General features: G+C 45.2%; 1 protein-coding gene across 1 annotated transcript in view; it reads right to left on the bottom strand.

Moving 5' to 3' along the window:
• Window positions 1–15,356, bottom strand: part of SH3PXD2A (SH3 and PX domains 2A) — a 252,459-nt gene that overhangs the window by 179,673 nt on the left and 57,430 nt on the right. The window lies entirely within an intron of this gene.

Here is a 15,356-nt window from a genome sequence, read left to right as displayed (position 1 = left end):
TTCCTAAATGATGTTCCTAAAGTTCCTACAACTTCTTTTTCGTTGATGAGCCTGGATGGGGCTGAACAGCAGCCAAAAGGCCATGTACAATGTCAGTCAGAAAAGCAAAGAAGCACTTGCTTCAGTGGCACGTTCATGGACCTGCCTCAGATCATCCCTAGCTGAGAGAGTCTATTACCCTTCCTATTTACCTCCTGCACCCTTTCACTGTCACTCACTATGGTGCTACCAGGATAAATAGCCAAATCTTCATATTCTGTTTAATTTTCTCCCCTGTTTCAGATGTGCATTGCAATGCTCTGTGTCTCTGTTGAACCTACACAGAAACCCTGGCTCCTTTGGGCTGGAAGAACACCAAAGCTCCTGTCAACCCAATGACTTGTTTCTAAGAGACCAGGAGAGATATCTTGCAACCCAGTCCACAGTTCTTGCAGTCTCTGAGGAAGGTAAGGAAGCAAAGGAAGCAGTCATATTACTTGACCTTGCAAGATCCTTATCTCCATACCTGAACTGGATCTACAATTCAGTACAAATACCTGAAGTGCCAGCAAAAGCTGCATGGGGGGACTTGGCGGTCAGCATCTCATCAATGCTACGTGTCCAGCAGTGAGGGTGTGTAAGTTAACAGCAGTGTTGCTAGTTCAAGAGATTTCTTTTAAAAACATTTTTTTGCTAACATGGGGAAAAAACATATTTTTTTTTTTACTGGTTTTGTTTTAGGCACACATAAACCTTCTCCTCTTCCAGTGCATGCATCTCCAGCATTTTCACCAGATGGTACAGCAAACCAAAGATCAAGAGGAAACTTGGGAGTGGAAGAAACATCTGTGCAGGAGAAAAAGTTAAAAGATCCCACATGTTTCCCCATCAGGGAGTCAGCCTGGTAAATAAATAAACCAGAGCTTTGCAGATTGTTAGCTAACTCACTTTTCTTCTTACAGAGACATGGTTTTTAATTGAAAATGGGAAATCTTGTTTTCTTGTAGGTAGAGATCCAGGTATCTGAGGTCAAGCACGGGCAGGAGTTTTGTTCAAAGGAAAAAAAAAAAAGAAAAATTAAAAAAGGAAGTAAAATAAAAAAAGAGGGGGAGGGAATCCCCACCAATTCACTTGAAGTCTCACTGTTGCTACACTTTAAGCCAGGAAAGCAATTCTCACTTTACTACATGGTGACTGATTCGAGCTGGAACCGATACAATCAAATTCCCATGGTTATTCTTGGACTTAGCTTAGCTTGGCTAATAGGAGCCTTTTTAACCACATCAAGAGAGTCCCAACGTGTCTAACTTAGCACTATTTATCTAAAGGGTGGATATCAGCAAAATAGATACAATAAACTGCAGCTGGAAGAGTTTGGCTAAACTTTCCTCGACAACAGTTTCCGCCTTGGCTCTTGCCTCTTCTGGGAGGGTCTGGATGGCAAGGAGGTGGCAGGGAAGGTCACTGATGCAGTTCACAGGGACACAGCCTGTCCCAGTGCAAAGTCTCCAGGAAGCATGGAAGATTTCTCATCTTCTTCAATATATGAGACAATATCCCCATGGGAAACACGCACACATTTGGGTGAAACTGAAGACAAAGAGTGAAGCTGCTGCTCCTCTGGAAGGCCATACAATGTTGAGCACCCACAGAGGAGCATGACAGTCCTTCTCCAAGCCTTTGACACCAGATGACACTTGTGGCTGGCTTGTGCATCACCCCCATGACCACTGAGTTTTGTCTGGCATTTGTGCTTCCCCAGCAATAGAGACAGGCTGGTGTTGGGAAGATGTGTAGGAAGTTCAGAAGGAAACTACTGGCTGAATCTCAGGCATGACACAGGAAACCCAACAGACCTAAAAGGGTCTGAGCAAAGACACAACTGCAGCCCAGCAACTATGTTCCTGCCTTCATGCCCCGCTGTTCTCATTAACACCTAAAAAAGCATTCCCAGCACAACAGCATCTGTATGGATGAGTACTAAGGACATGGAGAACTTGCAACACTGACTCGCAAGTAATGATTGCCCTTCAGCTCTGCAGGGCAGGAAACCCTTCAGGATGTTAAAGCCAAATAAAGAGAAGCAGAAGCACGGACCTTTCTTCAGCACTTCCTTTCATCCAGTTCTGCTATTCAAAACTGGTGTACGTTAGATATAAAATCCTAGAAAATCAGGATTGTGTATCCTCTCCCTTGTGGAGAAGGATGCAAAGCAAAAGATGAAGAAAAAATGGATGCAGGGGAAAAACCACAAACAATAGACCTGAATGAAACATCCCAGATCTCCAAGAGATGATGTGGTATCCTGAGCCAATGAGTAACAGCCCCACTCAGCCCAGCTCTGATGAGAGCAGACACTAAGCATGGAGATAAATGGAGCAGGCAGGAATGGAGGGAGCAAAGGGCTGAACCACAGAAACTCCTCCTGGTAGTCATAGCATTTTCCCCATGTGGCTGATTAGCAGCCAAAGACCAATAAGCAGATGTTCAGTTCACTTAATTAGATGTCTGTAGAGCATCTGAAAGTTTAAAACTCTTTAGTGTGTGACAAATGTTTTTCCATCATTATTGTTATTATTGCAAATATACACATGATTGATGAAAAAAATCCTTTACTTAATGCCCCACATTATCCTGCTCAGATGTGGGCAGTCTCCACAAGTTATTGCTCACATCTTTATTTTATGACGTTTAACTTAGGAACAAGATTTGTTGAATAAGAAAGTCATCATATCATCTATAGTAAAACCACCCCAGCATGAAGGGAAAGAAGGGAGCTCTGGATGTGGAGTCTTGAAGGACGGAATTAGGGTTCTAGCTGGTTTTGGACAAGCAAGAAAACACAAGCAGGCAATTCATTTTGGCAAACCTGGGGGAGCTCACATTGGGTTCACCTGCTTGCAAGTTTTGTATGTGAATCCCACCATGGGGGAGCCTTCAATTACACAGCTGGTGTGATGACCAGAAAGAAATCTGTTACTGCCTCACTGTCTCACAGGGTAGGGTATCTGTTTGGAAATAGGGAGGGTATACGGAAACCGGGATGTGAGTTTCCCAACCATTCAGGCAGCAAGGCTGGAGTCAGGCAGAACAAACACATCCCACTCCTGCTTCTGGTACAACAGATGCACATCCACAAATAGCTCACCACCAAAATCACCTTCCCAGGCCTTGTCTCTCCAAATTGCTCTGAGTTTGCCAACAGCTTTCCTACATAAGTCCTGAAGAGAGTCCTGCCTTAGGTCATCTTTACCTAAGAATGCAAATATGCCACTAAGAAAGAGATGCTCCTGCACACACAGACTGGGGTCAGCAACTGCAATGATGTGTCTGCGGTCACTTCACATCAATTGTGCTGTGAAAATAAGATTCAGCTCCTCTCTGCCTTGCAGTGGCTACCACCTGATTAAAAATCTTCGTAAAGAAAAACAAGCACCCCTTGAGATGCTTCAAATAGCATCTCTGAGGATGAGAAACCAAGCACCTTCTTGACAGTTAGTTACGTACTACATGTTTTGTATCTTGGTTAGATTTTCATAAAACAGTATTTCTTTCTGGTTTAGTTACAAAGCCTTACAGCAGTTGAGACTACGAAGTGGCTTCTCTCTTGCAAGAGAGAATTTTACTCTGCTGTAAGCCAACCAACACAGAGAACACGAACATATAGACTGTTCACTGGCTTGATATTGTGGTATTTGCCAGGGGGAACTTGGCTCCTAATTTGGTCTTGAGCTTCTGCAGATTTGTGAACGAATCTAACCCTCGAAATTAATCCACTGAAACAGTTACCTGACCTCCACCTATATACCTTGGACTCTAGCTGGAGCTTCCTGCTGAGCTGTTATTTCCTCTTCCTTGCAGCAGTTTTAACTCCCCCCCGAGTCAAAAGAATGAAGTTCTCCACACCTCTTAAAATGAGCAAATTAGGACACCACATAATCTCTTATCAGCCTGCGTATCTTGCTGGTTCCTTTTCAAGTGCATGTAGGTTTGCCATGTGCACAGACAGAATCAAAGCCCCACAGGAGGTCAGCAAAGCAATCATGGGAGATTTATTTTAGTACACAAAGACTCTAAGGATGAGTTTTATCCAAACCCCTTACTTTGGCAAGTGAAACAGCATCCACTGCTGTAAAGGAATGCAAGACTCCAACCTTCTGCAAAGAGATGAGGCCTCAATCCCCTTTCCACAGTGTCTGATTTACTCACGTCCCAGAGAAACAGCAAATGAAAATCAAACCATGACACTGAAAGCAGCAAGTTCATCACCTCACTCCCAGTCACTCAAGTGGTTCCAAGGCTACAAATCTTCCCACACTAAATATCAATAGACACAGTACCTTCCCGTTTTCCAAGTGCTCATTAGAAAATGTATTTTTCTTTAAAAATGAGCAAGCTGACCATAACCTCAGTTTAGTCACTGCTGGACTTGGAAGGTAAAGCACATGAGGACAGTTAGCCATCAGGCACACAGTGATCCCAGCTCTCAGCAATCCCTTTTCATGAGGCTGACCTGAGCACAGTCTCAAAGAGGGAGGAAAGAAACGGTACAGCCAGTTGAGAGATGGGCTGGAGGAGGGCAGGCACCTGTGTGTTTGTGGGATTATGTGCACACTTCTAAGGGAGGGTTGCCAAAGAGACTGGAAGACAAGCAAAGGTGCTGCAAGGGACCTGAAACTAGTGATGATGGGACTCACACCCTCAGCAGGAGGGGTTCAGAGCTTCTGCAAATCAGAAAAGATTGAAAGTTCCTGATGTAGACAAAAAAAGCTTAGATGAAAAGGGAAGGTAAGATACCAGAATAGAAGGAGGCTTATTAATTAAAACCCTGAGGAGCAGCAGCAATTTCCTTTCATTTTGAAGCTGAGAAGCAGCTGTGCTGCTCACTGACATCAGTGATGGTTACAGCACCAACAGCTACATTTCAGGTTATAAACAGTGTGCTTTGCAGGAAAACAAATGGCCAGAATCAGGTTGAATTCTGTTGCCTGCTGGAGTTTTCCCATGGATAAGCCCCTCTGCTCCTATCTCTGCTTTTGTATCTGCAAAATGCAAGACAGATGTCAGGAAGGTGGCACAAGATCTAATCAAGAGCCACCAAACACTTTGATCCTTGTGCTGCAGAGCAGGAGTCAGAGACTGAATTCAGAGGAACTGTACACATCTAACATCAGCAGGACAGAAGCAAATGGAAGGATTCTTATTGGTGGTCTTCACATATGCTTATTCTACCATGTGTGGGCTTGTCCCTCTGTAGCATAGTCCAAATCCTGGTTACCCAGAACATCAAAGGGGGTCTAAAGGAAGATGGTTATCCACCACTTGCAGCAAATGGATCTCATACTATTAGGTAACACCCAACATTTAAGTGTCAACAGGTGAAAACAAGCAACAGAGTTGAGAACATGAAAGCCCATCTCCACAGATTGATCTTCTACCTGACCATCTGGAGAAGATCACTTCTTCAATGGTTTTATTTCAGGACAGGTTTTCTGCTAAGGTTAATCGGAGAAGCATCCATGATGTAAGTGGAAGGGCTTATTTTACTCCACCCCAGAACCATACCTACTGAGACCAATTACAGAAAGACATGCATGATGGGGTGCAAACCCCCTACCCTCAAGGCAGATACCTCTGCAGAATACAGCTGCTGGAGAACTTTCTTTAGATGTGGGTCACGTTGAGCTTCTTTTTATTTCTCCTTTGTTTCACCCTCTCACAGGAACAACATAACAGTTCACTCTCACAGACACAAGACAGTAGGAGGTCTGCCTAACTCCCACCCCTTCAAAACTAGTCAGAACAGAGCTTTTCCTGAGGATAGTATCAATTGGAAAAATTTTGCAAAAGACTTGGAGACCTCTGGGTGAAGGCATGAAACTGAGTAAGCACAGCCCATCTGTTAGTCACTCACATGTTCAACTGACATGTAGCAGAAGGAGGTGAAACTCCATCTCCTCCTAAAGCAATAACATGTTCCACAATGCAGCAGGAATAATTATATCATGCAGTCAGTGACATTGGCTCTCTCATGGTGTTACATGATGCCACAGCATGCAAGGGAAGTGCATTAACTCAATCCTTGAGAAGCAGCAGCAACTGGCTTTCCTTTTATTTCAAAATTAAGAATAAATAAACAAAGCAAAACTCTGTCTAGATAAGCAGCTAACATGCCTGACAATTACTTCACTCTAGGATATGTTCTGAATTAAATATAGTGCAATCCATGAGAAAGTCAAACCAAAGCAGGAAAATGCACATAAAACAAAGAGATCAGGCATTTACAGCATGGTGCAATCCCCAAAGGCAAAATGCCTTTCCCAGGTCTGAAAATTTCCACCAGAAATCTTGGAAATTTTACAAACCTCTTGATATCCAACCAAAACAGCCAGGGGAGGAGATGGGGGGGAGCAGACACCAGGGGTCTTTCCCCAGCACAATCCATCAAAATAGGGAATGCATCTAAGAAATGCAGCTTTCTCTGAAGGCTCTGCTGAATGGGCCCAGCATTTGTGGCTAACGCAGACTGGCAAAACATTTGGAGGTGCTAGTTTGGGACAACAGAGGCACTTGGTGTATCTCTGAAGAACTTCTCAGAATGCCCACACTGTCCCTTCACAGAGCAGCTATTGATGCTTCCTGCCTGAAGCATTTTCTTTCCCCACTGCTAAATTAGACTGGCCTCATCCAACTTAACCACACTGGAAGATGCTTGGACAAAGGCTACTTCATACTTTTCCATCTATCCATGGTGATTAGGCATCCCTTGTTACTCAGGGATCTACAGTGGATTTGTCCTGATGGCATCCCTGGGACATAAGGCCATTCCATAATGCCTGTTTCAGAGAGGCACAGGGAGATGAATGCTGCAGTTATGTGGCACAGTAGGGTCATGCAGAGATGTCAGAGCCATGCTGATGCCATGCCCACTCAGGTCAATTAGCTTCTGAGGAAGGCTCATCATTTTACGATGGAGTGCAAGTATTTTGCTTTTTTTTCCAGAGCTGGCAATTCCAGAGTCAGCCCAAATGCTCAGGTTGCATTACCTGGGCATGTCCTAAAAGGCTCCCTGCTGGTCACAGTGAAAATCCTGTTTGGGGAGAAGAGCTGACCTCAAGAGACAAGCATCTTTCCTTACCTTCTGCAACTTTTGACATTTAAAAAACTCACAAGTGTTCCTTCAGACTGCACTAAGCAGTACGAGCCCAGCGTGTTCCAGTTACAGACACTGCAGTAACAGTGACAAATGCCTTTGGACAAGAAGGGGACCAGGACCAAGCTCTCCCCTAACACTGGCCTCCAGACAGCAATAGAACTACATCTGACAGCACTGAGCAAGGTTCCATCCTTAAACATGATGGCAGTTTTGAGAGTCTCTCTGAAAGGCAGCAGGAAGAGCACCAAGGTCCCTTCCACTAATCACAGCTTCTGGGAATTACCTTCCATCTTTCTTCAACCCTTTCAAGTCAATGACTGAGATGATAAAGCATAGCCCGACTGAGCTTTTGGGGTTTACCAGTGCATTAACCTTACTCCCAAGGCCACACAGTGCCAAAAGTGCTTGAATCCTGCCCAAGAGATTGTTTGTGCAGGCAAGAGCAGCTCAGCCTGGTGCAAAGGCTGGATGGGTTATAGGGCTTCAAACCCTTCAATCTTTAGGAAGCCCCTGGCTGATACTGCCAGTGGTGAATACTGCATTGCAGCTGAAAGCAAGGGGATGGAGGACGCATCCTAAAAGCAGCACAGAGTCATTAGCAGAGTGCTGACATTAATCACGTACTTGCTGTTAGCAAGGCACCAAATATTAAGGTCAGCATGATCTCCAGACTGGTTTTGTTTTGCTCCTGTCTGTTTTGCCCAGTGCTGTCAGATTATCAAGAGAAAAGAACTGCTGAATTGCTTCACACCACCACAGATTTAGGATGGCATCTTGCAGGGGGCGCTGGTTCCTCATTTAAGGGTCCCCTTGTGTACCTGAGTGATTCCTCATGGGTCCAGCTGGGCCCCACAGAGCAAGCAGAGTGTCAAAGGCTGTAGAATCACATCTGTCCTGTAATGCCCTCTTCTACCCTTTGTTATTCTTCTCTCAAAAACATAACTGCTGATTTCATGGGTGTATTAGGCAGGCACTGGCTAGCCAGCCAGACCCCAGCTTTGCAAACTGATCTCCTTGGAATTGGTGCAAAGCCTGGTACAGGAACACTCTGAAACCTGATTTATATATCTAACGGTCAATGATCTCCCACTCACAGAAGTCATTCTTAAGAGACCTCTGCTGCTTACACAGTGGTGATCATGGCTTTAACTACAACTCGCTTAATAACACACCCTTAGTTAAACCGTAGTTTTGTGAGCCTGCAAGGCTACCCCCCTCTGCTTACATTACTATGACAGATGAGATTTTAACTCCGAAAGTATGAAACTTAATCTTTCTGTTTTCATAATCTGTATCTTCTCTACAGCCTGTTAGCTCTGCTTGATATATTGTTCCCTGGAAACCACAAGTAACTTCAATATTAAAACCAGAAACAATAGTTCTGAACACAATGGCACATTTTACTTCAGAAACTCCATCTGAAATGATATCTACTCATCTCTGTAGGACACTGCTTGTAGCTCTGTGGAGATGGAGAAAAGCGACCGCCCACCTCAGTACAATGAAGAAACCACGCCAAGCACAACATAAACACAGATTTTAACTCCACACTGGGAAGAGACTCTTTTGTCTTCTTTTCTCTCTCTCTCTCCCAACCTCCAAACCCTAAGATGTGTATCTGCTTCCAAACAAGTGTCTCCTGTCTTTGGGGGGATTTAGAAAGGAGTGAAGACAACAAATCCTACCACCTGAGCAGGTAGATGAAGCTGTATGTATAACAGATACATTGTTCCAGGTGTCAAGGGAGGTAAGCAAGTAGCCAGCAGGACAGGTGGCTTCCAACAGTCCAGAGGCAGCTGCCAGCCTCCATGGTCCCAGTCCTGGTCCCAGCCCCAGTGCATGCAATTCAGCTCAGGCACTGCCAGGCCCCAGGTGCTGGCATCTCCCCAGGATACTCATCTGGCACATAGAGAGAGCAAAGGTGTTCATCATGCAGGAAAGACAGACTCCAAGCCATGGTTGCCCACTTGGGCTTGCAGTGCAGGAAGGGAAGGCTAGAATACAAGAACTAACCCAGGCTTGTAAAAATCTGTCTTTATTGGTGCTTGCTGGAATGGCATCTCATGGACTGGTTTCTCTTGGTAGATTTATTTCTGGGCAGGGGAGATAAAGTCCTTGGGTAGCAGAGAAGTTGCTTTAAAGAGAGCTCTGTCACTAGTGTAACCGCACAGCACAGGCATCTTAGCTGGGCACTCACACTCAGGCCAGCTCCTTCAGCTGCTGCCCCAACATGCAGCATGGACACTGTTCTGTCTTTAAAAAAGGGACATTTGGGTAACATCCAAGTCCTTAAAGCCCATGTCCAGAAGAAGGATGCCAGGGGACCTGCACAGACATCTCAAAGGACCTTGCAGATGGACCACACCATAATGAAAGACTGCACTGAAAGGAGGGACAACACATCCTGCGGGATAAACCCAACACCACCACCTTAAAAGGGAGGCTGGGACAGAAACCTTATTTTTGTAAGTAGTGCCTGAGGAGCTTTGTTAATTTAACTGAGAATGAAAGCAAACCCTGGGAAAGTAGATGGGTTTGGACAGCAGCCATGGTGGCTGTGCGTGTGCTGCTCGGAGCAGGGTGGGCACACTGAGTGTTTATTGGGGCCTCTACATTATGCTCTGCATGCTCATGTGTTACTCCAGCATTCTCATTCAGATTATCATCACTCACCCCTGGACACACCAGTTGTGAACCAGATGGTATTCTCTGTGTTATACCAACTAATCACACACTATCTGGCAGGGTATTAAAAGCACCAGTGGAGGTCTTTCACAACAGTGGAGGTATTTTTGGTCTTTTTTTTTTTATTATTATTAAATTTCAGTAGCTTCTAAGTGGCACAGACACATTGTCAAGAAATACCGTCAGGGCTGTGACTTCTCTGAACTTCACATGATAAAACTGCTACAAGTTGTGAGGGACAAACATTACATAGAGACAGACTCCTGCATCCAGAAGGTGATTCCTTCAAGTTCCATCCTACCATCGGATTTCCAACCTGATGTGGAAGTGTGGTCAGCAAGAGCAGATGCAGGAGGTATCCAGCACACTGCTACTTGCCACACGCAGTGCAGCGCTGCTCTGAAAGCCAGAGTCGTTGCACCTTCACCCATCCCTGTCAGAGCAGTGGCTTCTTGAGCTTTAAGTTCAGAGTGGCTGCAGATCCACGTGGGCTGCACACCAGCACCCATTGCTTCATAGACAGCTGGCTACATGTCTGCCTTGACAGTGAGTATCCATGCCTACTCACCTCTAGCAGATGCCCTTCCAGTGACACAAGAGAGTCACACCACCAGGGACCATTTGTACATAACTGGGCACATACTCCGTCATGAAAACACAGGTTTGCTCCAGTGTGCCTGGTCACACATGCATGCTGTGGCCAGGGGAAGGATACTCACTGATTCATGTGTGTTTTGCTGATGCAAGGAAAGGGTCCTGAGAAAGAGCAAGCTGCAGGAAGTACACATCCACAACAATTCATCCCATCCAGCAGCTCCTTCCCAAACATTTCTGAGGAAGCAGGTGACCTACAAGCTGCTTTGCTGGTGTCCATCCAGGACAAGATCAGTGAGGATGCAGATTTCTGTGCTTTTCCAAATCTTGTGAGCAGCTTTAGAAGCTGAGTGGAGCAGACAGGCAGGCTAAATTGATCCTGCTGGGCACTCTGCAAACATCCAGAGCTATTTCTCATCCTCCCTATGGGTTTGCACTCATCTATTCCGTCCTCCACATCATCATGCAAAGCTATAAAAAAGGGACATTAGAAGGATTTCCAGCATGTGGAAATATCCTTGCAGATGTCTTGTGAAGTCTAAGTCTAACCAACTAGCTGCATCACACAGCTCTATTCTGCCCTAGCCCCTGGCTAGAGTAGGGAATTAACATTTCACAGACACACACACACACACCCCCCCACAGCCTCCACACCCAACCCCCGAAATTACTTGATGATATTTTGTCATAAAAAAGCATTGAGAAACATGGTAACTTGCATCAAAGATATTCAGGCCACATCCAAGCCCTGTAATTCCCTTACAAGAAGCAGCCAAGTTGCTTGATGGCACTGCACTACCTAGACCTTACTGATAGTTTTGTGAGACCAAATGATCCTCATGTGCTGCATAGGGTTATTTACTTGATCAGCCTTTAGTGCCTCAGCATTATGGCTGTAAGAAATAAGAAAGAAAGAAATGGGGAAGAGATGGGAGAAGGAACAACACATCAATTGCTTTCTACCAGGACACATGCAATTTCAAATTAGGTTTCATGTATATACCCTGCTGAGGGCAAGACAGATCATTTCAGAGCACAGAATGGTCTGTTTTCCATCAGAAAGCCTCACAGAAGCACAGCTACTGCTAATCTCTCTTCATTATCAGAGGTAGAAAAGGGTATGGGAGGGCAGCAATGACACACCTGTGGCCATCACATACAGGCAAGCCCAGAGCACTGCTCTTTGCCAGCAACCCAGATGCAAAGTTATCTCACTTAATTAGGGCTTCCTTTGGGGTGAAACCTTGGCTCAAGTAACTAAACAAATAAATTACACTACCAGACACACAGGCATACACACAAATAACCTATTTCGCTCAGCCAGGTGCAGTCAATTGTTTCTAGCCCTTCAGCTGAGGCTGGTGCATGTCTCTCCATGAGGTCAGATGCAGGAGATTGCCATGTCGGCCAGGAACAGAGGAAAACCTGAGAGTGGCTTAAGAAAAACAGACAGAAAACTCAGAAGGCATTTTCCCTGCTCTAACAGGTGCAGAGTCGTGATTATATGTGCTTCACCACATGGGCTTTCAACACGGCCTGAGCGTCACACTGCACATCTAACATGGTTAAGGAGGCTTTGAAATCTCACCCCTGCTTTGAACCTTGCAGATTAGCATCAACGTGGAGAAGGATTTGAAGCTGGAGGAAGATGCTCATATTTCGAAAGCAAGCACCAGCAGGTGAAGGGGCAAGCAAAGGGCCTGTTCTCCATCACAGGCAATCAGAGCTGCTTGGGCAGATAATCCCCTTGCTTGGATGTGGGATTGAACAGCATGAAACAGTGCATTAAACAGTGCAATACAACACAGGCTTGGAAAGCAGAATGCCCTTCTTAGCCATATTAAGGCATGCAACAAGGCAAGCTGCCAGACAGCTTCATTTGCCTTTCTGTTAAAACCAATCAGAAGAATATGATTCAAACATCAATGCTTCCAATGACAGATGGGCCGGCTCTGTAATAGTATCTCATCTACTTAATAGCATCTCTCAAATGTCAAAGGTGGAAAAAGAACTCCAAACTTTATATCTCAAGTCTGAATGTGTCCCTTGAGGTACTGCTTCCAGATTTGGTCCACACAGGAAGAAACTGTATCTAACATCTGCCAGGAATACTGAGAAAGGAGGAAAAACTAAGAGGAGGAAGAAATACTGCTAAAGGGTTTGGGGGCTTATTCTCAGCACAATGCTGACTTGCAGGGGGCTGCCAGGGCCAGGAGATGTATAGGTGCCCTGTCTGTCTGCAAGCAGATGCAAAAAAAAAACAACAAACCACACAAAACAAACAAACAAACACCTACTGAGAAAAGCAAGAGCAAGGGTGACTTCTGCAAAATCAATGATTTCTAGGTTGCAAAAGGGGTAATTTTCCATGCTTGGGCACTTCATGCAAAGGTGATTTTTTCCACACTGCCACTGGATTTACAGGCACAACCAAGTTTCCTTCCCAGTGAAACCTTTCTAATATTTGCCTTCCCAACTGGGAAGTCTCCAGGAGCAATCACGGTGCCACTGACAGCAGTGAGAACACAAGGACTGTGTAGGCAATGAATAACTACAAACTGGCTTATATTCTGTATTGAGAGGGTGGTCAAACACTAGAACAGGATTCCTAAAGATGGTTGATGCCCCAAGCCTGTCAGTTTTTAAGAGGCACTTGGGCAATGCCTTAATAATATGCTTGAACTTTTGGTCAGCCCTGAAGTGGTCAGGCAGTTGGACTAGATGATAATTGTAGGTCCTTTCCAATTGAAATACTCTAATACTGAAATCTGTAGGATGGACAGAGAGCAAAATATATATACCCAAGGGCAGGATAACAGGCAATGTCCAGCACAAGTGGCTTGATTCTGAAGACTCGTCCCAGTTGATTTCATCTCCTTCTCCTGTACCACTAAAATACATCTAGAATGTAATCCTTTTAACTCAACAGAGAGCTCCCAAGCTTAACTCATCATAGGGAACAAAAGGGATTATTTCTTTCAACTTATGTTCATCAGAGCTTGCAGCTTCTCATGCATTTCTCACCCCTAACACTGGAGAAACCTATCTCTGCTCAGAGCTGGTATGTGCAACTGAAATACAAATAAATTAACAGGTCACCATGAGGGAAGGAAAGTGTTAGTTTTCCATTCTGAAGACTAACTTCCTGGAGAGCCTGACGTATCTGAAATCAATTTTTAAAAATATATTGAAAGGGCTCTCTTTTATAGAGGGACTTTGTTGTGACGTGGAAAATTCACAGCTCTGAACATCAAGCCATGGGTGGAGGGAGTCTGGAGTATGAATTAAAAATAATGTGGCTGTTTGCAGAAATTAGCGTCACAGATTTGAATCCACACACCCCCCTCCCTCCTCAAATAATCACCCTGTGAACAGAGGAGGTTTATGGAGCCCTCTGGAAAATGTTCCTCATGGCCTCCATTCCAAACCCAAAATAAAATATATCACATCGCAGCAAATACTTCACCAGGGTGCTGCTCTCTCTTCCCCCAGCCTACGCCTCCCATTTGTTGCTAATTAAGTGAAATAGCAGGTGCTTAGACCACAAGAGCAGCAGGGCTGCAGTGAGCACAGTGATTAATCCCCCCGGAATGTCTTCCTGGAGAGCTGCATCTTTCCAGGGATGGGACTCGAAGAGGAAAGATGAGATTACAGGCAAGGGCTGGGCTGGTCTTTTGTCTGAGAGTCCCATGAACAGAGGGGGCTTTCGTAGGATGTGTCACCAGAGTCATCAGCTTTCTGGGGATGACGCCGGCTCCTCTCTGGTTTGCCAAGCCACCTTCTCAGCGTCCTAGCTACTGGGTGCTCTGCCTCTGGGCTGGAGGCATCTCCTTTCTCAACCGGTTGAAACCCATCATCCCAACACAGAGCAGCTTCCCACAAACAAAGGCATGTGTGGGCAACTCAAATCTTCAGGCAATGATTAGCAACACAGTCTTCGAGGCAGGATGACATCCCAGCCTAATCCTAGGCAAGGCCAGGGTACAGCTGCACAATGAACCAGGGTGTCAGAGCTAGCCAAGAAAGTCATAGGTTGTGTTTGAACACGTGACACATCAGGCCACATCAATAAATTGTTCCTGCTTGCCACTCAGAGCAAATGGGTCCAAGCCTAGAGAACAGTTTTTTAACAGCAGCACACTCTTTGGGACATGTCCTTGCATCATGACTTCTGGCACACCCATTTACCTGCTTGTTTCTATGCTGCAATCCCATCCACAAATACTTTGGGAACACAGCATGGACTGAACCTGCCTCACTTCCTTCATATGAAAGAAAACAACCCTTGCTGCCACCAACACCATCACCCAGTTTAACCTGCTGCCACCAGAAATCAAGCAAATCAAAAGGTAAAGGCTATTTTATTTTCAACAGGATAGGCAACACACTAGGAAACAAACAGGCATGGAGCAAGAGGCACAGAGGCAGCCAGAGCCAAGTGCCCCATCAAACCAGCTCCCCCTGCACCCTGTTCTGCGGCCTCCCTGTTTCACTCCAGATAAATCCTTTCCTGCTTGCAATGCACCTCATTGACTACCACAGCTCCCTCCCATTCCAGCATGCCAGTCTCACTATGGTGACTTCCCATCAAGGCAAGTTGGGATGACATTAGTCATCCAAAGGGCAACAGTGATTACTAATGCAAGGGGACATTACAGCAGTTACCAACCAGGATAACATGGTATAAGCCTGGAAACAAACTCATCTCTTTTACAAGTTCCACTTCTGGCAGCAAAAGTCCACGGGATCAGGACATCATCTCAAGAATGAAAACCACTATTTATATTTCTGCTCAGCAGTTCACTCTCTTTGGTCACTCTGCTGATGTCTGACTTCTTCACCAAACCCTGTCAGAAATGGCTGGAGAATCAGGGAGGAAGAGAGGGAACATGGTCATTGAGGTCTGGCTTAGCTACTGTTTGGCTCTGTTAAAAACATTTCC

This window comes from Indicator indicator, chromosome 7 (assembly GCF_027791375.1).
Source record: "Indicator indicator isolate 239-I01 chromosome 7, UM_Iind_1.1, whole genome shotgun sequence".
In the NCBI taxonomy this organism is placed as follows: Eukaryota; Metazoa; Chordata; class Aves; order Piciformes; family Indicatoridae; genus Indicator; species Indicator indicator.
The sequence above is the reverse complement of the archived record's forward strand: the minus strand, read 5'-3'. Positions and strand labels throughout refer to the sequence as shown.